This window comes from Mesocricetus auratus, unplaced genomic scaffold, assembly GCF_017639785.1.
Source record: "Mesocricetus auratus isolate SY011 unplaced genomic scaffold, BCM_Maur_2.0 Super-Scaffold_100010, whole genome shotgun sequence".
Classification (NCBI taxonomy): Eukaryota; Metazoa; Chordata; class Mammalia; order Rodentia; family Cricetidae; genus Mesocricetus; species Mesocricetus auratus.
Genome location: NW_024429194.1, coordinates 74,149,177 through 74,173,821, shown reverse-complemented (window position 1 = coordinate 74,173,821; position 24,645 = coordinate 74,149,177). Strand labels below are relative to the sequence as shown.

Sequence of the window (24,645 nt, the reverse complement as noted above, 5' to 3'; positions counted from 1 at the left end):
ATAGGAGCTATTCTCATTCAAACCACCACAACATATAAGCAAGACAAATAGTGCCAAAACAAAGGCAGAATGAAACTAAAGTCCACAAACATACCACTGAGTTTGTTTTATATTGGCCAATTAATCCTAGGCATGGTGCCTACCCTGAAGTGTGGTTGATTTATCTAGAGAGAATCCATTGAAGGAAACTGATTTTCCCTTTGCCAACAGGTATCAATTACAAACACCTTCCTGGTTAGGGTGGTAGCCCATGTCCATTTCCCCCCTCTCAGTGCTGGTTTAAATCTGTAGAGACTGTGTCTGGCTTGCATCTTTATAGGGCTTGTTTGTGTTACCAGTCTCTGGGAGTTAATATGTGCACCAGTCCTATTATATCTGGAAGACACTGCTTCCTTGGAGTCATCCATCACTTCTGGCTCCTGCAGCCTTTCTGCCTCCTCTTCTACACAACTTCCCGAGCCAGGAAGAGAAGGATTCAATTACAAAAATCCACTTATAAGTTAGTGCTCCAAATTTCTTGCTCTTCGCTAGCTATACAGCTTTGGGCTTCTGTGTTAATTCTAATGTACCACAAGAAGACGCTTCTCTGATGTGGGTTGAGTGAGGCACTGATCTATGAGGAGAGTTGTACGTCATTGGGAGTCAGTCCTTTTATTGATATGTTGTTCCTTTAGCAGAATAACAGGTTTCCCCCTAGCGTTGTGATCTATATATTCTTAGGTTTTTGGAAACTTTAGCAGTGTCAGATATGGGTTCCATATCATGGAGTGAGCCTTAAGTTCAATCAAAAATTGGTTGATTCTCTTGTAATATTATGCCATTATGGTGCCAGTCTGTCTGACGGGCAGGTTGCTGTTAGAGGTCACAGGGTTTGTAGCTAGGTAATACTAATTATTATTTTTCTCCCCCTATCGTGTACCCAGTACTTCCCAGAACCATGAATGCTAGTACACTTCTTGGTGGCACTAGTTTGTCAAAAGGTTTCTACTGTTAGTCATCCCTCCAAACATTCCTTCCTTTACTTTTCTCTCCTACCCTTCACTATTTAGAAATCCTCCTATTCCAGTTTCTCCTTTGTTTCTCCATAACACTGTATTCTATTTGTCTTTTCTTGTTCGAGCCTCTCCTTATCCAGGCCCTTACTGGGTACCTAACCTCAGTGACTATTCTGATTACAGCATGCATAACAAAGGCTCAGAAGCGAATATCTACATAGAAGAGATATTGGGGTTTACGGTCTGGATTACCTTGCTCAGAATGTTTTTTTTTTTCTAACTCCATCGATTTACCTGTGAACTTGCCACATTTTCATGCATCAGTTAATGAACAGATAGGCAGTTTCAAATTATGGTTATTAGGACTAGAGAAGTAATGAACATGGAGGAGCAAGTATATCTCTGTTAGGATGTAGAGTCCTTTGGGTGTATGCCCAAGAGTGGTAGAGCTGGACCTTGAGGTAGACAGATTCCCAGCTTCCTGAGGAACCACCACATTGATTTCCAAAGTGGCTGTACAAGCTTGCTCTTCTATCAGCAATGAATAACTACTCCCTTTCCACTGCATCCTAGCCAACAAGAACTGTCATTTGTCTTACTGATCTTGGCCATTCTGATTGGGGTAAGATGAAGTCTCAGAGTACTTTTAATTTTCATTTCCCTGATGACTAATGATATTGAACATTTAATTGTTTCTCAATCATTTGTGTTTCGTCTTTTGAGAACTCTCTGCTTAGTCCTGTGCCCTATTTGTAACTGGATTACTTGTTTTCTTCGTTTTCAGTGCTTTTAATTCTTTATATATTTTATATACTAACCCTTTATCATGTGTACAATTGGGAATGTCTTTTTCCAGTCTGTGGGCTGCCACTTTGCCATACAGAAGCTTTTCAGTTTTGTGAGGTCCCATTTACTAATTGTTGTTCTTAGTGTCTGTGGTATTGGTGTCCTGTTTATAAACTTATTTCTTCATTCCAATGGTTTCAAGCTTATTCCATACATTGTCTTCTATCAGACTCGGGGTGTCTGGTCTTATGTGGAGGTCCTTGATCTATATAGAGTTGAGTTCTGCACAGGGTGACATGTATGTATCTTCTTTCTTTATGAAGCCATTAATTTGATGGGCACCATTTATTGAAGAGGCTGTCTTTTCTCCAGTGTATAGTTTTGGTTTCTTTGTCAAAAATGAGGTTTGCACAGATCTGAGGCTCTATATCTGGGTGTTTAATTTTTTTACATAGATGGCTGTGTCTGTTTTATGCCAGTACCATTCTGTTTTTATTACTATTGCTTTGCAGTACAACTTAAAATCTAGGATGGTGATTCCTCCAGGTCTTTTATTATTCAGGTTTTGGTTATCCTGAGTATTTTGTGTTTCCACATGAAGTTGAAGATTGTGTTTAAAACTTCTGTTAACTTGAAGAAGAATTGTTTAGTAATATATTAAGAAATTCATATTTTTAACATTTCCAGTTTGGTTACCTTGCCTCTTTGATCTGCCTCCATTGTATTCTGTAAGTCTGGGTATGTTGGATTTTCATTTTCCTTCTCTAGACAGTTATTTTTTCCTTCTTGATTTATGACTTGTTCAATTTTTCATCAGCAGTGAGTTGTTCAGCTTCCATGAGTTTACATATTTTCTTATTTTTCTGTTGTTGTTGATATCCAGCTTTAATCCATGGTGGTCAGATTAAATTATTTTAATTTTCCTATTTCTGTTGGTACTTGCATTGTGTCCTAATATAGGGTTAATTTTTCAGAAGTTTCTTCTGGAAAGAAGGTATACTCATGGAATATTCTGCAGATGTCTGTTAGAGCCATTTGCCATTTGATTTACGATGCTATTCATCTCTAGCATTTCTCCGTTTAGTTTATTTTTGTCTGAATGTACTGTTCATTGGTGAGAGTGAGGTATTAAAATCACCCACTATCACAGTGTGATGATCAATACATGATTTTAGCTGTAGTAGTATTTCTTTTATGAACTTGGGTGCCATCATGTGGTGTGTATAGATGTTTGGAATTGCAATATCATCTTGGTGAATCTTTCCTTTAATGAGTATGTAATGTCTTTCCTTATCTCTTCTGATTAGTTTTGAAGTCTATTTTTTTCAGATATTAAAAAGCCATACTTGCTTGCCTCTGGGGGATCATTTACTTGGTTTTTCCATCTTTTTACTCTGCAGTGGTGTCTGTCCTTGATGGTAGTGTTCTTAGATACAACAGAAAGATGGATACTGTTTTCTAATCCAACCTGCAAGTCGTGTACTTTTACTGGGAAATTATGACCATTAATACTGTGAGTCATCAATTACCAATGTTATTGATTCCTATTAATTTGTTCTTACAGGCTGGCTTCCTCCATATTTTGGTATACTGTTGTATGTTTATTTATTACTTGTGTCTTCTTGGGTGTGGCTAACCTTTTTAGAATGAAGTTTTGCTTCTAGTGCCAGGTGTGGACCTGAACTGGTTAGTAATAATTGCTTACATTTGCTTTAATCATGAAATATTTCTCTATCTCCATCAACTGTGAGTGATAGTTTTCTTGGGTATAGTTGTTTGGGCTGACATCTGCAGACTCTCAGAGTTTGTAGAACACCTGTACAGGCCATTCTGGCTTTTAGAGTCTCCATCCAGAAGTCTGCTGCTATTCTAATAGCCTGCATTTATGTGTGACTTGGTATTTCTTCTTTACAGTCTTTAATATCCTTTCTTTGTTCTGCACATTTAGTGTTTTGATTACTATGTGTCATGGGAAATTTCTTTTCTGGCTCTATGTTGTGTTCTGTCTGCTTCTTGTATTTTAATAGACACCTCCTTCTTTAGATTGGGGAAATTTTCTTTTATAATTTTGCTAAAAGATATTTTTCTGTGCCTTTGACCTGAGTTTCTTCTCTTCACTCTAGCCCTATTATTTGTAGGTTTGGTTTTTCCATAATGTCCCAGAGTTGATGGATATTTTGTGACTGGATTTGTGTTTTTTTTGACCGAGGTATTTCTTCTACCTTGTCTTCAAGAATTGAAATTCTTTCTTGCAATTTTTGCATTCTGGTAGTAAGGCTTACTTCCGAGGGTTATGCTTGACATCCTAAGTTTTTCATTTTCAGTTTTATTTTAGTTTAAGTATTCTTGATGATCCTATTTCCACTTTCATGCTTTGAGATGTCCTATTTTCATGTTTTGAAATTGCACTGTTTGTGCTTTCACAGACGTTGTTAAGGGATTTGTTCTTATTACATAATAATGAAGCCTATTTTGAAGTCCTTGTCTTGTATGCTTGAGCTACATTGCATACCTCAGGGCCTGTTGCAATAGGGTTATTGTTTTTCCAGAGGAGGCATATTGTCTTGGCTGCTCATGTTTGTGTTTTTGAGCTGGGATCTAGGCATCTGGTGTTTTGATGTTTGAGGTATTCCTTGCTGTAGGTATCTGGTCTTATCATTGTTGGGTGGGTGTACCATTCTTTGGTTGCTATTGTCCCCTCTGTATTCTGTGGGTGACACAAAGGAACGGACTTAGGATACAAGAAAAGGCTCAGAGGGACCACAGAGAAGAGGAGGGAGATCCTGGATTCTCAGCAAGAGGCAGAGTTCCTAGGAAATTGAGGTAGGGTGGGAGGAGGGGACCCTGCAGGTAGGCTGCTACAGGACTAACAGTAAGTCTGGAGAGATAGAAAGGAGGACAGGAAGGTTAGTGAAAATTGCCTATGTGCCTGAAGCCCAGTGTGTCACTGAAGATCTCTGGTGGAAAGTGTTTTTTTTTATGTGTGTGTGGCTAGGTGGCTTACACAAAGGAATACAGATGGGCTAGAAGGGAAGTATGAGAAGACTGGTGGGAAGAGCTAAGCGGGGTCAGCATGAAAAGGCAGAGTTGCCAGGGAATGGAGGTGGGGTAGGAAGCAGGGCTCCTGCAGTAGAAGAATAAGTCTGCAGACACAGGAATTAAAGCATAAATGGATAAAGATTGCACACACACACACACACACACACAGATACAGACACACACACACGCACATGCACACATGCCATTGGTGATTGTCTCCCAAAAGAATAGTGGTTTTATTTTCTTGCTCTCTGTGGAGCAGAGTGGTCACTGAACAATGAATGAGACATGTATCTTTGCAAGCTTGTGAGCAGAAAGCAGCTGTTGACATCTACCGACAAAAAACCCTAGATCAATATTCTCCACCTTAACTTCCCACCTGAGACAAAAGACGTTGAGTTATCGACCTGTAACAAAATAATAAAGAAGGAGATGAAGCTAAGAGAGAGCAGAGAAAAAGACAAAAATAAAGGCTTCAGGTAGAAAGGCTCCCAGGGAGGGAGTGGATGCTTACAAATGATGGATATTTTTCTGAAAACCTCGACTTGCTATTTTTCTTACTACAGTGCTTTGCGTATTTTAAGAGGAAGTGTGTGCTTGCCAGCACTGCTTTTTCTACCAGGCTGAACAGGGCAGAGAGACCCTGTCATTCCTTATCATCCTTGAGTGGCTGTCAGGAAAGCGCAAGGCACTGACCCGATAGACACACTCAGCAGCATGCAGCCAAGCTAATGACTAAGGCTATGATATCACTCTTGACCTTCACTCCACAGACACTAGACATTTCAACTGCAGAACCAAGACGTGTGTCCCGAACACCACAGCGCAGTGTGCCCCTGCCCTGCAGGTCAGCCCTAGCCACTGCTGGCACCACTGCACGCCCCTGAAAAGGACAGGCAGGCAGACATGGGTAGAGTAGAGCCATGCTGTTCAGGGGCTCAGGCCCATACTATCCTGTGCAAAAATCAAAGATGGTGAGTTGCACAGAGGGAGTGTGGAGGACAAAGAGTAGAGGCCTCTCCTGAGGACAAAAAGGTGATGATGAGCCGTGTACAGTAATACTCACATGGGAAAATGTCAGAATGAAGCCCACTGTTTAGTAAGAAAACTAAAAATAATGATTAAGAACAAATGATTAGTGACACCTCATTCTGGCCATGGGAGAATGAGTATTCACTAGCAGAATGAGCAAACAGAAGCCTGTTATAGCCCAAATAAGTCAGTGATAGTTACTTGCTCTAGTCAGAGTCCACACACCTTCAACACCACATTTACAAATTAATAACCCTCTCTGAAGGTGGAACAGTGGTCTCCCTAATCTGTTAGATGGTTTTAAACCAAAGAAGCCATCAGAGGAGCTAAGCAGTGCACAACTGCTCGGCTACAGTTACCCTTGAGAACACACTCCTGTCCCCTACACAGGGCAAGCTTCCTGCCTATTCATCACAGCAATTTAATTTAATCGTGTGTTGTACTGAAGGGGGCAGAAAAGAAGCACAACATATATTTAAAAAGCAGAACTTCACATTTTTATTATTGGAAGCCATTAGAACTTTCTCTTTTCCCCAAAGAGCAAAAGTTCCTGGATCTGACTTTGGGGCAGCAAAGGAGAGTGTTCAGTAGGCGTGGAAATGACTTTCTAGTTCTATTTCTGGGGAAGAGGATCTCATACAGTGTGGTATGCAAGCAGTAACTCATCTGTCAATGACTTGCTATGGCCTGTGTGATTCATTTCCTGTTCTGCTTGGCTGTCTACACATACTTTCTTTACAAACTGTCTCCTGTTCACCACGAATAAGTCATGTTTTGTCTATTGTTGCCTCAGTACTGGCAAGTCTAGGGACAAGATCACCAAGCTGAACCCTCAAAGCTAGAGGTTAACTTGGATAGCTCTTTTACCTGTGGGAATATATGATGAGATGACACATAATTTGAAAATGGTGATGGAATAGTTCCTAGGGGAACATAGAGTGTCTCCCAGGAAAAGACATTATTCATTCTCATCTGAGAAAAAAATAAACAAAATGCCAAGCAAACAAAGGACAGTGATAATGCACATTTCTTTGAGATTCATTTTTAATTATGTGTATGTATACATACATACATACATACATACATACATACATACATATGCATATACATACAGTGTCAAGGGTTATTCGTACATTAGTTCAGGTACCTACAGAGTCCAGAAGATGGCATTGTGGACCTTGGATCTGGAATGACAGGTAGACATGAGTTTCCCAGCATGGATAATGGGAACCTAACTTGGGTCTTCTGCAAGAGCAGCAAGTGCTCTTGTGGTGACTTGAATAAGAATAGCCCCCACAAGGCTCATGTGTTTGAATACTGAATCTTCATTGGTGTATCTGTTTGGGAAGGATTAGGAGGTGTGGCCTTGTTGGAGGCGGTATGTCATGGTGGGCAGGCTTTGAAGTTTCAAGCCCACACCATTTCCCAGTATCCCTTTCTGTCTTGTGTTTGTGAATCAAATGTGAACTCTTAGCTACTCCTCTAACACCACATTTGTTTCCTTGCTACCATGTTTCCCACTATTACCATCTTGGACTCACCCTCTGGAACCATAAGCCTCAATGATGGGGGATGTCCTATATGCTGTGAATATATGTTTCTCTTATTGGTTGGTGAATAAATGCTGATTGCCCAGTAGCCAGGCAAGAAACATAGGTGGGGCTACCAGATTAGGAATGCTGGGAACAGGAATAGAGAAAGTCTTGGGAGAGACACCATGTAACTGCTGAAGGGTAATATGCCAGAGCATTTTGGGCAAGCCACAGCCTCATGGCAATACATAGTCTAATAGAAATGGGTTAATAATTAAGAGAGAGCTATCCAATAAGTAGTCTGAGCCATTGGCCAAACAGTTTACAATTAATATATAAAACTCTGTGTGCTTATTTGGGACTAACAGGCTATGGGACAGGGCAGGACAGAAATTCTGTCAACAAATGGCACCCCCAGTGTGAGGCAAGAATTTCCACATAAAACCTGACAAATGCTTAAAAAGGAATCCTAAAAACAAAAGAACAAAGTCAAGCAAGGCTTCTGGGTAGCAGAATTTTCTCAGGTGGGCTCTGTTTGCTAGAGGCAAGCAGTGGCTTGCAGCTCTTTGAGAGAAGCTTCCTGACTCAGTGTTAGTAGCAAAAACCGCAAGGCTCTTTTAAGAGGCCCTGCTACCAAACAATTAAATGGTATTTATAAGCAGCCGGTGGTATGCTTCTTGGTGATGCATGAACCTAGAAACTCCACAGGGTTGTGGCAATAAGATAGCTCCCACCAGTACTCTGCCATGAAACTGCTCTCAGAAAGCCAAGGAATAGGGTGGGGCCAGCTGCCACTTAAATTTTAGCCAAGCTGTTTAGCAGATTAAAGATTCATGTGGTCAGAAAAAGACAGAGATATAAAATAAAGGCAGATTCAGAAGAACAAAACCTCTAAATGATATACAGTATGTTTAAAAATATGTGTAGGCTTGAGAGAGGAAAGAAAGAGGAGAGAGAAAGCCTGGCTAGCTCAGTTGGTAGAGCATGAGACTCTTAATCTCAGTGTTGTGGGTTGGAACCCCACGTTGGCTGCCAAGATATAAATGGAGTTCTCAATTGGTCTGGATAATAAAAATGCACCCAGAGTCAGATATAGAAGAAAATGCTGAAAGATCAGAGAGAAGGAGCAAGCCACAGCCACACCTTACCTCCTTAGCATCTCAGCAGACAAAGAGCAAGTTCCTGTTTCTCCCTGTTTATATTCTGTACAGACTTCCAGATCTCTATGGTTAGCTAGTGGCAAACTCCATTCTCTGACCTTCAGACAGGCTTTATTTGTGCAACCAAGCTATCACCACACCTCAAATACCAATAAGCTGTTTTTTGTTTGTTTGTTTTGTTTTTGTAAGTTGCCTTGGTCACGCTGCTTGGTCACAGCAATAGAAAAATAAGCAAGACAGCTCTTAACCATAGAATCATCTCCCCAGGCTCCCACGGCTTTCAGAAGCAATCCCAACTTTTGAGTATCCCATCAGACGAACTAGGAAAAGTTATTGTTCCAAAAGTGACTGATTATTTCCTACTAACTCTAGTCACTATTTAGTAACCTCATATGAAAACAAAAAACAAAAGAAAGAACCCAAATGTTAACAGCAACTGCACAGCCTTTAAACAGAGCTACAGATGAACACAGTATGAGCCCCTCAGCCACGACCATGTTAAAGAGAGCATAAAGGACTCCCTATTGCCTCACCTGCCCTCATTGTACTTGGTTTTGTGCTTTTCTTGCATAGGATTGTTACATAAAGGCAAGTTGGGGAAAAGATGACAGTCTTTCTTTAACTACTTTCCTCTCTATTAAAAGGAAGAACTTTAGAATTCCTGAGCTAAATTAAATCGATGGGTAAAGATTCAAAGCATTAGGGACTTGGAGCTAAAAAGCTTTAATTTTCTTCATTTAATTTAGCTTTATATACAAATAGCAGCATTAGCGATTTATGTCAGTAGTCATTACACTCTAAATATGAGAACCAAATGCACAGAATATAGGAAGACAGCTCATGCCCAAGCCCTTTGTGCACCAAGATACTCTCTGTGAGACACTCCTGCTTTCAGGCCTCACCCATGTCTCAGTGAGACCCATGGCCAAAAGGGAGGGAGGACTGTATCCAAGATCAGGAAGAGGTGCTGAGTGGGACGTGCTGATGCAATGCAGGGGCCCACTTTACCCCAGGATCCTGACGCTCAGTGGTTTTGTGTGTTCCTCTTGCCAGGGACCTAGACCATCCCTGGTGAGGACAGGGCTTGAAAGTCTGAAGTTACAGTCTAATGGGCCCAGATGCTGAAGAATGAGATGGCAAGGCAATGCCTAGCTTGTGGGGCGGGAGACTAGGTTAACAGCTGTCTAGGAGTTGTACAGGTATGCACATTATCTGGTAGGTCAGGTCACCACGCTAGTGACTTTCCACCACAATCTCTTGATCCCCTTGTTCCCATGCATTGTTTCCTTCCGGCTTGCACATCCTACACACTCTCATCTTTTCTTTGTTTATTGTAGACAGTTCCATGCCTGAAGGCATGGTTTAATCTTAATAGGTGGTAAGACATTCCCCCGAGCATGTGATTACTAAAAAATAAGTAAACACCATAAGATAAAGCTGCTTATTTTCTCTTTAATCAGGATGGCAACCTGGATAAGAGGGCTAGAGCTATCATGTAAGCAAGCCTGTTCCCTGGATCTGCAACCCAAAAACTCACTCTTTCTTTTGAGGATACTCGAGGCAGAGGTATTGCTTCACTGAGGTCAAAGAAATAAGTTCTGAGATGCTCATTATAGGGACTTATAGCCCAGTATTGAGCAGCACAAATGGTTGGTTCAAACCCCAGTGGGGAGGGGGGAGAAAGCCCAGAAGCACCAGGAGCTCAATTTAGTGTTGGTTACCCTACTATAGGCTGCACCCAGAGGACCACCAGAGATGCCTGGTAGTGTGGTAGAAGAGGGAACACCCCAGCGCTATTAGAATATTTGTAGGACTCTGCATGTGGGCAAGAGGGACACCTTCTTCCCCAAGGTCCCTTTCTTTTATCTCCCTTTAGAATCATGGGGAATTTATCTTCAGTTTGCTCAAATGCTGCACTATACTACATCCTTAAGAATTGGAAAGTGTTGGGTCCTGAGAACATAAAATCAAGAGGAAAATATTATTACTGTAACTCCATCTGGCTCTATTACAAACTTAGTGATGGTCAAAGCACTGATGCTTAGACTGTACCAGTCTGCAGCTGGACCCAGTTTTGGAAAATCAAAGGGAATGGTTTGAAATTACCTTATGTTAGGCTTCCATGGTCCTCTGCCAGGATAGAGGATTATACAAAAGGTGGTCAAAAGGAGACACCTCTAGCACCTTAGGTAACCTCTGCCTGTGTGCAAAACCCATCTCCCAAGGGGAAAACAATGGGCAATGAGGTTCAAGAGGTCCATACTATCTCCATATTCTTCCATTTATTTAATTGCCAAGAATGAGGAAACCAAGACCTGCAGGATACACATGGTGTAGAGAAAATGATTTCTTAAATACCTGAAGACAAAGACAAGCCCTATCCATAAGCCTATCAGTAGCTATAACCATTCTTTATGTCTTATTGTCTTCATTATCTTTTTACACTGCTAGTAGCCATGATTGTGACCTCACATTGTTTTCCTTTATTTCATCACTGGATTCCTTTAAAATTATCTTTTGTATTTATTTTTCCACATGCTCAATATGCAACCATCATATAACCTTTCTGGGGCTACTGCTTAGCAAGGCTGTGTTACTTCTGCTTAGACTGATATGTTTTTTTTTAACATAAAGTTTGTTTCTTTTAAGATATGGTGGTTTCAGGTTACCCTTGGAGGTGCTCTACTTGTCCCAGCTTTGCTGCACCCCACTACTCATCTGTTCCGGAAGTCCCTTGAGAATCATTCAGAATCCATTTTCTTGCTACTTAGGAAAAGCAACCTATTTCTTTAATTCAGTTCCAAGGTTCTCTTTCCTTAATTCCCCTGTCCTTTTGTTTCTTGCCATGGTCAACCAGCCATACAAAAAAAGCTAAGTGAAAGTACTCATGACCATTTCAACTGAGGTAAGACAAGTTTAGTGAAAAGAACTGTGGGGCCGAGGGTTGAGCTCTGTGATATAACAGGCACATAAGAAGCCTGGGTTCAATCCCCCTGGGTCATCCTGTTCCCCAGATAACAACCTCAAGTACACTTATACATTATGAGATCTATGAGTCATGAGAAATATAGTGGGTTTAATTAGATAGGTCATCAAATAAAACCAGAAATCTACAGCACAAAAAGGCAAATTAGAACACTACATCTGGCACAATCACTTTACAATAATGAAAACGATGTCCCCTGGGTTTGACTGATTTGCCCAGAACCTCAGAGCACAGGCTTAATTCAAAATAATCTTCTACAGCACTGCCCTCTGCTGGCATCCAGTGTAGGGGCTAGGGGGCTCTAATGTACCATTTTTGCCAGATCCTGTGACTGAGAGCATCTTGCTGGAAGGCATCCCATTCTGTAGCTGAGACGAAAGTGCACATTGCTTATGCCCTGGATCTGGCTTCCTGTATACTCTACTTTCCTAATACCAATGGTATTTCAAACATTTACAGTCTTCATTATGAAACACTGAAGCTGAGAACTAAACCCCAAAACTGATACATATACATTTTCTGGAAGCCTTAGCAATTTGAGATTTCCTGGGCCTCTGCCAATGATGCTAAATGGGGCCTTCCTACAGATACAATGTTTGCTACCCATTGTTCCGGTACCTTGAACAATATCTAATGCTTGGTAAAATGTATGCATTTATTCAGCAGGAAAACTGAATGAAAAAATGAAGAAAGGCATTGAATTTACAGTCAAGTATATTAGTCATCATTGATTTAACAATTCATTGACATCAGTAACAGTTTAGCAACTCAAATCATTTAAAGCCAAAACAACACATAAATAGATGAAATTAACAACAGGTCTTATCAGGGCTGATATTATTCGTCTGGAGCAGGGTTTAGATAGCTCTTGCGTGGTGTGCTGTGTCAGGGATCTTACGTGGCAATGCGTAACAACATTCCCCAGTTCCAGTTGAGAGATCTGAGGGTTTTCCACAGAGACTCATGCTCCTAACCAAACTGTCACTACGCTGTGTTCTTTGGGAATTTGATGACCCTCAATAAATGATAATAGTTAACTCCAGTAAGGATGCAATGTCTGCTACCTTCTCTCTTCCTTCCTTCGGCTTCCTAGGCCATACTGCACAAAGTCCATTGCTTAGACGCTTGTCAATTAAGATACTTTCATTAGTTCCCACTAAGCCAGTCTGGGTCCACCTAATATTTTCCTCCACCATACAGTGAGCGTCTGAGGGGACAGCAAGCCATTTGTTTAACGGAAACTGTACTGGCAGCATAGGAGTTCTTCCACAGCTACTGCACAGATCATCTGCACTATCTTAAGCCACACGGGCACCTTGATCCGTTTCCTTCCACTGCAAACAGGGCCTGCATGGCACCTCTGGTGCATTTCTCTCTGCACGTGCATGGGATGAATGCAAGCTAATTTACCTCTGTAGGCTGACTTGATGTAAACAATGGGATACTTTGGGAGTTTTAAGATTCCGTTTTTAATTCCATTCTACAGCTGTTTTCCATCAAATGTGTCTTAATGGCTTCCTTAGGAGAGCTGTGCTCCCAACAGAAATGGCCTTGATTAAATTGAATCCTCACTTGCTAGAACTGACTGATAATTGTACATATGAGTTGTATTATGAATATATATATAGTCTTTATATATGGATATATACCATTGTCATACACACAGATTCATTTATCCATAATAATTTAAAACTATAGCACCATGGCTACCCCTTTGTATATGAGAAAAGTGCTTTATTTTTTGTATTATTTAATAATGACTTTCCCAAATTATACAACAGGGACATTTGAAACCCATTCTACGTCCTTTTTCTCTTTCAACATAATTATCTCTAGCTTAGGTATGTATGGAAACCTCTTTTGAGAGTGGTTTATTTTTGCAGAATTCAAATGGACACAGGAATGGGATGAAAACTGTCTTAGACCTCCCAAGTTAGCATTCTTTCTACACCAACAGGAAATAATGCACATCATTAGTTAAAAGTGGAGCGTGAGGTAAAATGAGAGGCTGCCAACAGACCCGGGTTTGTCCTCCACACAATCTTCTGACTCAGGATCAATTCTGATCCTAAACTCAAGTCCATAATTAGAACAGCAAGGGTGCTTATAGGAGCTGGAAATATCACATAATGACTTAAATAACTAGAAAATTCATTTGAGGTAGCTGATGTGCTACAAGTAGAACAGCCATTCAAATGTAATAACAGGGTGCTGCCTGGCAGTTTCTAATAATGGGTTAAAACATGACGTTATATAATGATTTCCTCAATGTAGTCATGTCAATAAGGGATTAAAATATATATATTCCTCCAGAAGTTACTTAAGTGCCTAGAAAGTCTCAGAAATTATTTCAAGTATAAAGATCATCGTTAGTTAGTGATATAAGAATTTTCAGTGATGAGCAGACGGAAAGTCAATGTCATGAAGCCATCAACTGTACAGCATGGTGACATTTCCATCTCAGTTTACTAGAGGGTAAACACAGTAGCTTCATAGGCAAGCATTTTACTTATGATTCCCTCCTGGTTCATAGACACTATGAGACACCACACTGATTGTCAATGATGAGACAGACTAAGAAGACTTAGCTCGAGTTTTCGAAATAGTATTAACAGATGTATCAAAATCTACCTCTAACGGTTAATCTTCATTGCCAACCTGACTGGATTTAGAATTGCCATAGAAACACACTTCTGGCTGTGTTCCAGAAAGGTTTTAATTGAAAAAGGAAGGCCTACCTGATTGTGTGTGGCACAGTTCCACAGGCTGGAGTCTTAAACTGAATAAAGAGGAGAAAGAGAGTGGCATAGTAGCATTCATCGTTCTGCTTCCTGACTGTGGGTGCAATGTGCCCAGCTACACCATGCTACTGCTGTCGCTATGATGGACTGAACCCTCAAACTGTAAGCCTAAAGATGCCCTTCCTTCCTTAAGTTGCTTTGTCAGAGCAGTGAGGAAAGTAACTAATTCATTGTCCATTCGTCCTTCTGATCTCTTGCTGGTCTGGAGCATATCATGTCACACCTATTAGCCAAGCTAGCCTCCTATAAATAACCCCAAATTTATTGGGTGAGATGTCCATACACCTTGGATGGACCCACCTCCTTCCTCTGTGGTGATATTTTGTTTATGCTATAACAAATAAAGCTTGCATGAAGATCAGAGTGCAAAGCTAGTCACACTAGTTAGCCATAGAGGTTAGTCAATAGTGGAGCATGCCTTTAATCCAGCAATCAGGAGACAGAGGGAGATAGATCTCTATTAGTTCAAGGTTACCATGGGTTACACAAAATTGATGCAGTCTAAAATAGAACAGAGCTCACACAAAGGTGATTTTAGCACTTGGAGTCACACATGTTTAATTCCAACACTAGAGAGGTGGAGAAAGGACTGATATGACTGGGCAGAAAAAGGAATATTAGGTGGGAGGAGACAGGAGGTCATTGCAGTCTGAGAGGTCATTCTGAAGATGCAGTCTGAGGAGGCAGTCTGAGGACAGGATCAGCCCTTTGGTCTGAGCATTGTTAGAGGTAAGAACACTAGTGACTGGCCATCTTGCAACTCTGATCCTTTAGCTTTTACCCCCCGATAGCTGACTCCAAGTTTTTATTATTAAAAACAATTAGAATTCGTGCCACACTCCTCTCTATGCCATTATCTGTGTGGCTTACCCATAACCTGGAGTGCACTACATTGTATTTAAACAATACATACACACTTGGTCTCTCAGTAGACAATTTAAAATTAACTTGTCATTTTCTTTTTTCTTTCTCTCTCTTGTCAGGAATGCTAAGGATTGAATGTCATACCAAACTCCTGCTTGATAGACTATGCCACCCCAGCTGTCCCTCTTAGTCCAAATTCATAATTTTCCTACTTGACAAAGTAATAGAATCTTATTTTACCTCCCAGCAACTCACTGTAAGGACAAAATGAACAGGAATGCAAACTGTCCTTTATTGGTAGTACACACTGTCATACATTTTTGTAGTCCAAAGCAGATGTTGAAAGTAGTGACATCGAGAAATTTCCTTTTCAATAAATAAATCTATATTTTATCCAACGTGTGAGAATGAAAAAATAGAATAAGTGAAATAAACATTGAGCAATCATTTATTGCAAACTAGATATCAATTACAATAATTAGGGTAAGATCTGAAGCGGGATTGGCATATCTGAATGTGTAGAGTGTCCAGGAGATGGATTTACCCTCTGGATTTTTAATACCAACTCACTTTCCCTACTTATTTCAGGAATGCACCATACTAATCTTACTCTTTCCTTTCTCAACCTTCTCTTTGGTGACCAAAACATGCTTTTCTGTAACTGTGAATTCCCTCACCCTTACTTCTACTTGGTAATGTAAACACCTTCTGAATGATATGCTTTTACCTGAAAACAAATAAATAGCAAGTGTCATGAATAAAGGAATGAATCTTGATGTCAGGTGAATGGATACCCTTGCGACCTAGTTTATATTTTCATATTGTTAGAAAGAAACATAAACTTCCCCAAGCACACAATGTAAGTTTTGCTATTCGTGTAATATGGAGAGCTGTCAATTCCATCAGAGGAGTTTTGCCCAAGTACAAGAATGTAGTGATTCATGAGCCCTAGACCCCTTTCCCGTTCCCATACAATAGCAATGGTTTTTCATACTAAGCTGGCTGATGATTGGTACTCAGAAACTGCTAGAAAAACCAAAAGAAAAACTACCTCCTGAAATTATGGAGCCCACAGCCACTAAAACTCTAGAATACTACACAGCTAAGAACTGTCTATATTCAGACTGGTCTTTCAGTTAGAAGAGTTAATGTGGATGCAGCCTATCATAGTCAGAAAGCAGTGCTAGCTCTTTAATTCTGCCCATAGCAGAGTTTGCCCATCAATTTCAATATTAGTGTGGTCACAAATATGTATTTGATTTCCTTTCTAGTTATTTCTGTATAATATAGTTTTAGAAGTGGGCAGTTTATTGTTGACCCTTCTGAAATGCATTGACATACATCCAGTAGGAAGATAACTTATGTTACTCTTAACAGTTTTACATTAAGAGTACTTTCTTTAGCCATACAAGTAAAGTATTTGTAAAACAAAAACTTTCAGACATTGAAGAAAGAAAATAAGAAGACATTATATTCATGGATCAATAGAATTAATATTGTGAAAATGGCCATCCCAGCGAAATCAATCTACAACTCAACATATTCTTCATAAAAATTACAACACAATTATTCACAGAAACTTAAAATTACCACAATTTTCAGCGTCATATAGAAACTCAATCTCTCTCTCCCTTCCTCCCTCCCTCCCTTTCTCTCTCTCTCACTCACTCACACACACACACAGACACACAGATACACACAGACACACAGACACACACACACACACACACAGTTTCCACAGCAGTAGCAGCCTGCCTCTGCCACCAAAGCAGTTATGTCATCACCTGTGTCATCAGCTGCCTTTCCTCCGTTAGCTGTGCGACACATTCACCCCTTAAATGTGCCAGCCAGGCACAGGTCACTCTTTTTGCCTCCTCTTTCCTCTCTTACTTCTCTTGTCTCTCTGGACTGTTTTCTCTCTTGCCTCTTTCTCCTCTCTTGCCTCCTGCTCCTCCCTTACCCCTCTTGTCTCTCTGTCATCTGCTGCCTCTCTCATGTCCCCACTCCAACATGTCCTTTCGCTCTTTCTCTCACCCTGCCCCCACTCCAATAAACCCCTTGCACTAACTCTGTTGTGTGTGGCGTGTTGGTTAAGTGACATACCTTGGCAGAACTCGCTGAAAGGTACCCACTTCGACTTTCATTTTTATCCTTACACACTCCAGGACAGCTAAACCAAACACAAATTAAAAAAGCAAAACAAAACAAAAACTGCTGGAGGCATCATCATTGCAAACTTCAATTGTATTACTGAGCTATAGTAATAAAAATACCATGTACTGGCATAAAACAGACACAGTGATCATTGGAGTTGCATTAAATAACCAGAAATAAGTTCAAATACCTATGGACACCCGAGTTTTAACAAAGAAGTTAGAACTACACACTGGAGAAAAGACAGCATCTTCAACAAATAGTACTCATCATCAAACTGGATGACTGCATGTAGAAGAAGTCAAACAAGATTCATACTTATCACCCTGCACAGAACGCAACTCCAAATGGATCAAGCACCTTAAGTATGAACTCAGCTACAAATCCTGAGCCCTACAACAGTGACCTGCCTATGTAATATAATGGGCAATAGTGGCACAAATGTGTAGGAGTAACCAACCACTCTTTGATTGGATTTAAGGCCCTTCCCATGAGATGGAGCCCACACCTGCTCTGCTAGGTGGTCAAGAACCTAATTTCGAAAGGCCCTGGGCCTAGTGGAAAACCAAATGCCATTGTTCTGTTAAAGGAACATAGCAAAAAATTACTCCTAATGATATTCTGCTATACTCACAGGTAAGTGCCTCAGATCGGTGCCTAATTCAGCCATCATCAGAGAAGCTTCTTGCTGTAGATGGGAACAAACTCACAACTAGACAACGTAAAGAAAGTGATAGCTTTGGAGCACTCAATCTTAAATATTATGTCTTCCATCAAACCCTTCTTCTCAGGGCTCAGAGGGCTATGTGGAAGAAGGTGCAGAAAGACTGTAAGAGCAAGAGGTAATGTCTGAGTCCAAGAATCAGCATCTTCCAGACACAACAGGATTAATGGGCACATAAACTCACAGAGACTGTGATGGCACACACAGGGTTGGGACATGTTCAAGCAAGACTGGGTTCCAGTATGGAGAGGGAGAAGTGGACGTGGGTTCACAACCCTAATCAAGAAACTATCTGCAATTAATATCTGCTTGCAAAACAAAAATTAGTTTTCTACAATAGAGTCTCATTGGGTATTTCAACCACACCTCAGAGCAAGCCCTACACCCAGGAGTATATGGTCCCCACAAGATAAATGCAATGGTATTTTTGTAGATTCTTTGGTTTCATATTGCTTTGTTTGGACATTTTCTGTCTTATGAATCTTTTGCTTATTTATTTTGCTTTCAGGTTTCGTGTTTATTTGTTTTTTTGCTTTTGTTTGTTTTTTAAAGAGAGACAAAAAGGAAAGGCCCAAAGTTGGGTGGGTGAGAGTAAGGAGGTAGGGTGGATCTGGGAGGAATTAGGGAAAGGGAAAAGCATGATCAGAATATATTAATACTATATATATGTGTGTGTGTGTGTATACATATAGTATATATATATACTTGAATAGAGAATTCTTTAGAAATATGAATGACTAATATTTTTTTAAAGTAAATCAAGTAGTGCTTTCTGATCATATTTAAAAACTGAAAACAAATAGCTTTGCCTAGGGTAAAACAATAAACACTGGGTAGTGGAGATAATCCCCTTTACTACTTACATAAATTCTGCTGCTATAAACCTATTACATATCATCAAGCCAAGTGAAGACAGCCTCCAGATTTCCCTGCATCTTTAACTGATGAGCAACAATGTTATAATTATCTTTAAGTACATTGTAAAGTACTAACATTTCCAACACACACCAAATTTACTTTGGATTACTGCTCTACATTTCCTGAGCTATAATTATAACTATAATGCTATTTTCTAGTCTTAGCTCAATATTATTTTTATTTAAAGTGTAGCAAACTTCCAGAAGAGCTGTGTTTTATTTATTTTTTTACACGAATCACAGAAATATGGAAATACTGTAGCAGTGGTGATTTGACAGTGTGAGGAGAGAATCCAGTAGCCAGTCTCTTTTGAGGCAGCTAAGCATTTCAGTTTGTTTCTCACAGGTCGGGAAGACCACCTCACTCCTTTTGTGGTCTCATTCTTGAAACTTTATTCTGAAAAAGGGCAAACCTAAGTACACGGTCTAACTATATCACACTGTACAAACTGACACATCACAGACACTCAGCAACAACTGTTGGCTTACATGTCTCTTCCACCTCACCAGAGAAGCAGTTGTCTTGCTTGAAAAGACTAAAGCTTTTCACTGTGGCCTGTGGAAGTCAGCCTTTAAGTGGTTGCCAATGGCCCCACTGTGTAATTGTCACATCCTTATGCAGCTCCCACTAGATTGAGGCCTTGCATTTCTGCCCTGACTTCACTCAATGGTAGACTGTGATATGGAAGTATGACGAGAATAAACCCTTTCCTTCCTAAACTGCTTTTGGTCAGAAATGTTTTTTCACATCAAGCGAAGCAAACTACTGAAGTCATATTCACGATCCTTAGACTAACGCATCTTCAAGGACGTTTGTAACTGGGGCATTTTACCATTGATCTAGCTAATGCAGATAACCAGAAAACACACTGGTAGACTACAGCAACAAAATCACAGATTAACACAAATGGATAGAGCTTAATGATGGCACAGAGGGGAAACTTTGCTATGGCTAAAGGCTGATAATTTGAAGAGTTAACAGTTACCATTAAAAGCAGCTCATGTTCAAGTTCTACCAAAATGAAAAAAAAATGAGAGGTAGACACACTGTCAGGATCCAGAAGCAGATACACTCACTTTGGTACTAGACTGGAAAGACAAAACTTCAAGGTGGCCAGAACACATTTGCATTTTGTAAGCCTGAGGCAGCATTAACAGTCACAGCTATAATACCCATGCTTCTGCTAAGACTCCTTGTATTCTGTCTGTCATATCGCTATGAAGCTTAATATAGTCAGAACAGAATTTTAAAATATTGGAATACCTCATCTTTTACAGGAGCAGCTTTATTCACCCATGCAGGGCGCTTCTGTTCAAACTCCTTTTGCTGTTAAATTAATTTTTAGTTGACTTAAAATCTAGTGTCTCTTTATAAAGCTCTTTATGCAACCTTAGTTTTGGTAACTCACCCGTTTCTTTTCTTCCACATCCCTCTCCTCCCATCATCACTTAAACCTGTAACCTCTAGCGTAGCCCCCCCCATTTTTCATGTGTTCTACTTCCTGTTCCTATTTTTTTACTTGGTTACAAGATCATAGATTCCCGTATGGTCCTTCATGTACACTTCATTTTGCTTATCTCTGCCCCTCACTCTCTTTTCTGCCTATCATCATCATTCCACCACCAGCTTGAATCTTTTTTTCCTGAAGCATATTCCCAATTCTCCTTTCGTTGCATCTGTATTCTACTATCCTTCCTTCTGTAACATGTCCCCCACTACTCCTAATAGCCTGATTCCAGTTTCTTGGCTTCCAATGTACTCTAGGTTGAACAGACAAAAGAAAACAATGAAGCTAGGACCCTCAGTTGACATAGAACGTGCAGTGCTTGTCTTTCCTGGCCTGTGACACCTCACTCAGTATAGCTTTTTTTCCACGTCCATCCAGGTGTCTCTTTTCTTGGGTGGTTAAGGTGGCCGCTGCTAGGTTGTCCCTGCCTCAGTGGATAACCTCATATCCTCAGGCATAGGGGCAGCAGTAATTGAAAGGAGTGGGTTAAAAACATAACAAAACAGTTCAAAAGAGGGACTTAAAGCTTGGAGGGAGATGTGTTGGAATTGTTATGGAGGGCAGTTGGAGGTGAGGGGTGGAGAGTGGTTATGGATTAAGATACATTGCACACATGCAAGAAACTTTCAAAGACTAAATAAAAATGTTACTGAAAATCATACACTAAAGTTAAGTTTGAAAGGGAGCTGTGTAGTAAGAAACAGACCTGGCAGCCTACTACCACCTTTTAATCATCGTTGGTGTGTAGATCTCAATTGGTTAATTGACTAATGTAACTATAATTGAAAAAATGTACATTAACCAAATAAATCATAAATTATTTAAACTAATTCCTTGCTTATGAGAAGTGTACGTATTGTACATATTCACAATTATTTTTCTATGCTTTCTGATGAAGTTTGGAATTTACCTAAATACAGGGAACCCTCCAGAAAACTGAGAATTTAAACACTTCTTCTGATATTTAGAACTTTTTTTTTAAATCATTCCTGGCTGACTGTCCTTGAGTGAAGGATGGTGACATCCAGCCCCCATAGAGCACTCTGATGACAAAAGTCAATATCACCAACATTTTCAAGGTAAGAAAACCTGTGTGTGGTGATATATTATTTATGACTTAATAAAGCTTGCCTGAGGGTTCAGAATGCAAAACTAGTCACAAGCCATAGAGGTCAGGCTGTGGTGATATACACCTTTAATCCCAGCAACCATGCTAGCTAGCCATAGAGCCAGGCAATGGTGGGATACTCCTTTAATCCCAGGACTGAGGAGACAGGCAGATGGATCTGTTAGTTCAAGGCTACACTGAGCTACATGAAAATAATCCAGTCTAAAAGAGAAACAGTTCATGCTAAGGTGATCCAAGTACTTGGGATCACATGCCTTTAACCCCAGCACTTGAAGTATATAAAATAGGAGTGTTGGTATTCAGGCACCTGTACTGGCCTGGTGTCTTGGGGTTCTGACAGGATACATCCTCATTTGCAACCACTACATTCCCTTTTAAAAGGGCCCTGACCACTTCCAATCCTCTGTCTCTCTCTCTGTCTCTCTCTCTGTCTCTGTTTGTTCCTCTCTCTTTCCATCTCCCTCTTTCTCTCTACCTTCCTCTCTCTCCCCCTCTCTCATCTCTCCTGCTGCTCCTGTCTCCGGAGGTTGGTCTCCCCTCTTCCCTTTCCCCTTTTTATGACCTCCTTCCTTTATAAAAACCCCTTTGCTTGAACCCTGCTGCATGGTGTCTTTCTCTAGCCCACCACTTTTCTTAAATTACAATAAGGAACAGCTATTCAGTATGGGGTATTTTGGTCTCCAGCCACATTTGGGCAATTAGTCTCCAGTCACATCAAAGGCGGGGTTGCTTCAGCCTGGGTAAAGGTAAGAGCTACTGGTTTGGTTGCTTTGCTTATTTGACCATCAGTTTAAACCCCAATATTTATCTTTGGGGTTTTATTTTTCATGTTATACTTGTGAAGTCCATATGCTGAGCCATAAGCTCTACCCAATAATAAAATAAAGTCATACTTCATAGTTACCAGCAAAAGTCTACCTTTGTGTTCTTAAGAATCTACACAATAACAATGGTTTTTTCAAGTAAGCAGCATCACCACACACACACACACACACACACACACACACACATTTATACATACACACATACACACATATATAATAGTGACACTAATAAAAATAAAAATAAGGTCTACTTTTGGCCCCATAATCTATCTTCAAGCATCTAACAGGAAGGATATTTTTCTTGCTTCTGAGTTAACCTTTTGCCATTCTGAGTGCATTTAAAAATATACACACACATAAAAATGCTTAGAATGTTCTTGATTTATAGGTAATGCAAGTCATTCTAGAATGTTTTTCTCCTCAAAGTAAATTTCTATGTTGAAAATAAAGGATTATCTTTAAGACAGAGTAACTATTGATCCAATTACCATTCCAACACTACAACAGTGAACAGTACAGAAGTCCCCACTCACACAGAGTTTATATTCTAAAGGTAATATGATAGAGAAAGCCTAAGGGGCTAGGTACTGTTAGCTGGTCAGGGAAGCAGGGGCAGTTTAATAAATTTGCAACCAGTGTGGCTACATAGACCCTTGTATTTAGAAGGATGAAATAGCTTTTTTAGTTTGATATGACCTTAGAAAAGCCTCTACATTTCTGCTGTGCAGAGACACATGGGCTGCACAGACTGTCCTGTGGGGAAATAAGAGCTGAAAACCAGAGGGCACTGGACCCATGTGTAGTCAATGAAAAAAGAGTGTAAGAAGAAATGCCCACTTACCAGCAGAAGGACACAAGAGAGTGCTTGCTGTGGTATGAAGTTATGACAAGGTATAGCAGATGTAAACACACACGCAGCATGAGTGTCTAGGTGTGGGTGTGGGTGCAGATACTCATATCTCTATCTCCATACTAAGAACTTCTGACCTCAGGGGAAGGAAACACATTAGAGTGAGGCTTCAGTGAACACCAAACAGTGACTTCCAAGTCGGGGAATACAAATGACACAGTATGTCCAAGAAGAGCAAAGCCCCCTAGAAGGTCGCTCAGGCAGTGAGGGATTAAATGGTCATTCCAGGTTACAGCACACCATCATAAAACTCATCTCTTTGACCAGACCCTAGACAAAGATCTGCTCTCCCCACCCCACATTCCCGAGTATCCTCTGTCAGTATATAGATAATTCATTTATCATTAGCTCATAGAAACCCACTTCAGATCAAAGCACTGTTCTAACACTTCAAAAACTGGCCCCATGTGGGTTTTAAGTTCTCTTTCAAGCTTGAAAGCTCCCCCTAACACAGTCAGTTCCTCTGACTCATGCGAACTCTAAGCACAAGGGGCCATTCTAGTCATCACGGGGACCTCACTTTAATTATGGAGACCTTGCCACAGAGGACCTCCTTGGGCATGTCAGGGTTTCTCAGAATCTGAATTTGTCAATTCATCATAGCTAAATCCTGCTATGAGTCCTGAGGGGACCAGAAGAAGAGCTGTTACACATGACCCTTGATATAACACCAGCTTGGATCTCTTAACACAGCCACTTTCCCGGGCCTTCCATCCACTCCCCCTGACCTCCCAGGGACCTTGCTCTCTTCATGTCCCAGAGTGGAAGCACTTGGGATGTTAAGCCATTTGTGGACCCTCTTCAGTGCCAAGCTGCCTACGTAGATCATTAGGGTTGATAGCACAGTCTGGCCTTCTTGCCTCCGAGACAGGCCTCTAAATTTAGCCTGGAAGCATAGCTCACAAAGTGAGACTCTCCTGGTACTGCCATGGGGTCTCAGACAGCATTATCAAGACATCAAGGATCCCAGACAGCAGCATCAGACTGCACACAAACTCTAGATCCCTGTGAAGCCAACCTTGAAGGAGTGTCAGTCCCACCTTCTCCAACATTTTAAACACTCACCTCTACACGGGGCCTCCATCCTGCAACTCTTTCCCAGGAGCTTAGATAATTCCCAGACTGAGCTTGCCACTTTCTCCAGTATGACCTCCCTATTAGTCTTTCTCCAACATAGCTGGGATCCTGCCCTAGGGTCCTTTCCCATCCTCACAATCACTTTATCACACCTCTTATCTGTCTTCCTAAAACAAACAAACAAACAAACAAACAAAAAGCCACCCA

The 24,645-nt window shown here is 40.6% G+C and overlaps 1 protein-coding gene and 1 non-coding gene across 2 annotated transcripts in view; one reads left to right on the top strand and one right to left on the bottom strand.

Annotated features, from left to right (window-relative positions):
* Slc2a13 (solute carrier family 2 member 13) overlaps positions 1–24,645 on the bottom strand; it is a 266,862-nt gene that overhangs the window by 12,176 nt on the left and 230,041 nt on the right. The gene's annotated exons all lie outside the window — the stretch shown is intronic.
* Positions 8,343–8,416, top strand: Trnak-cuu. The gene has a single exon. It is a non-coding gene; the product is annotated as a tRNA-Lys (tRNA).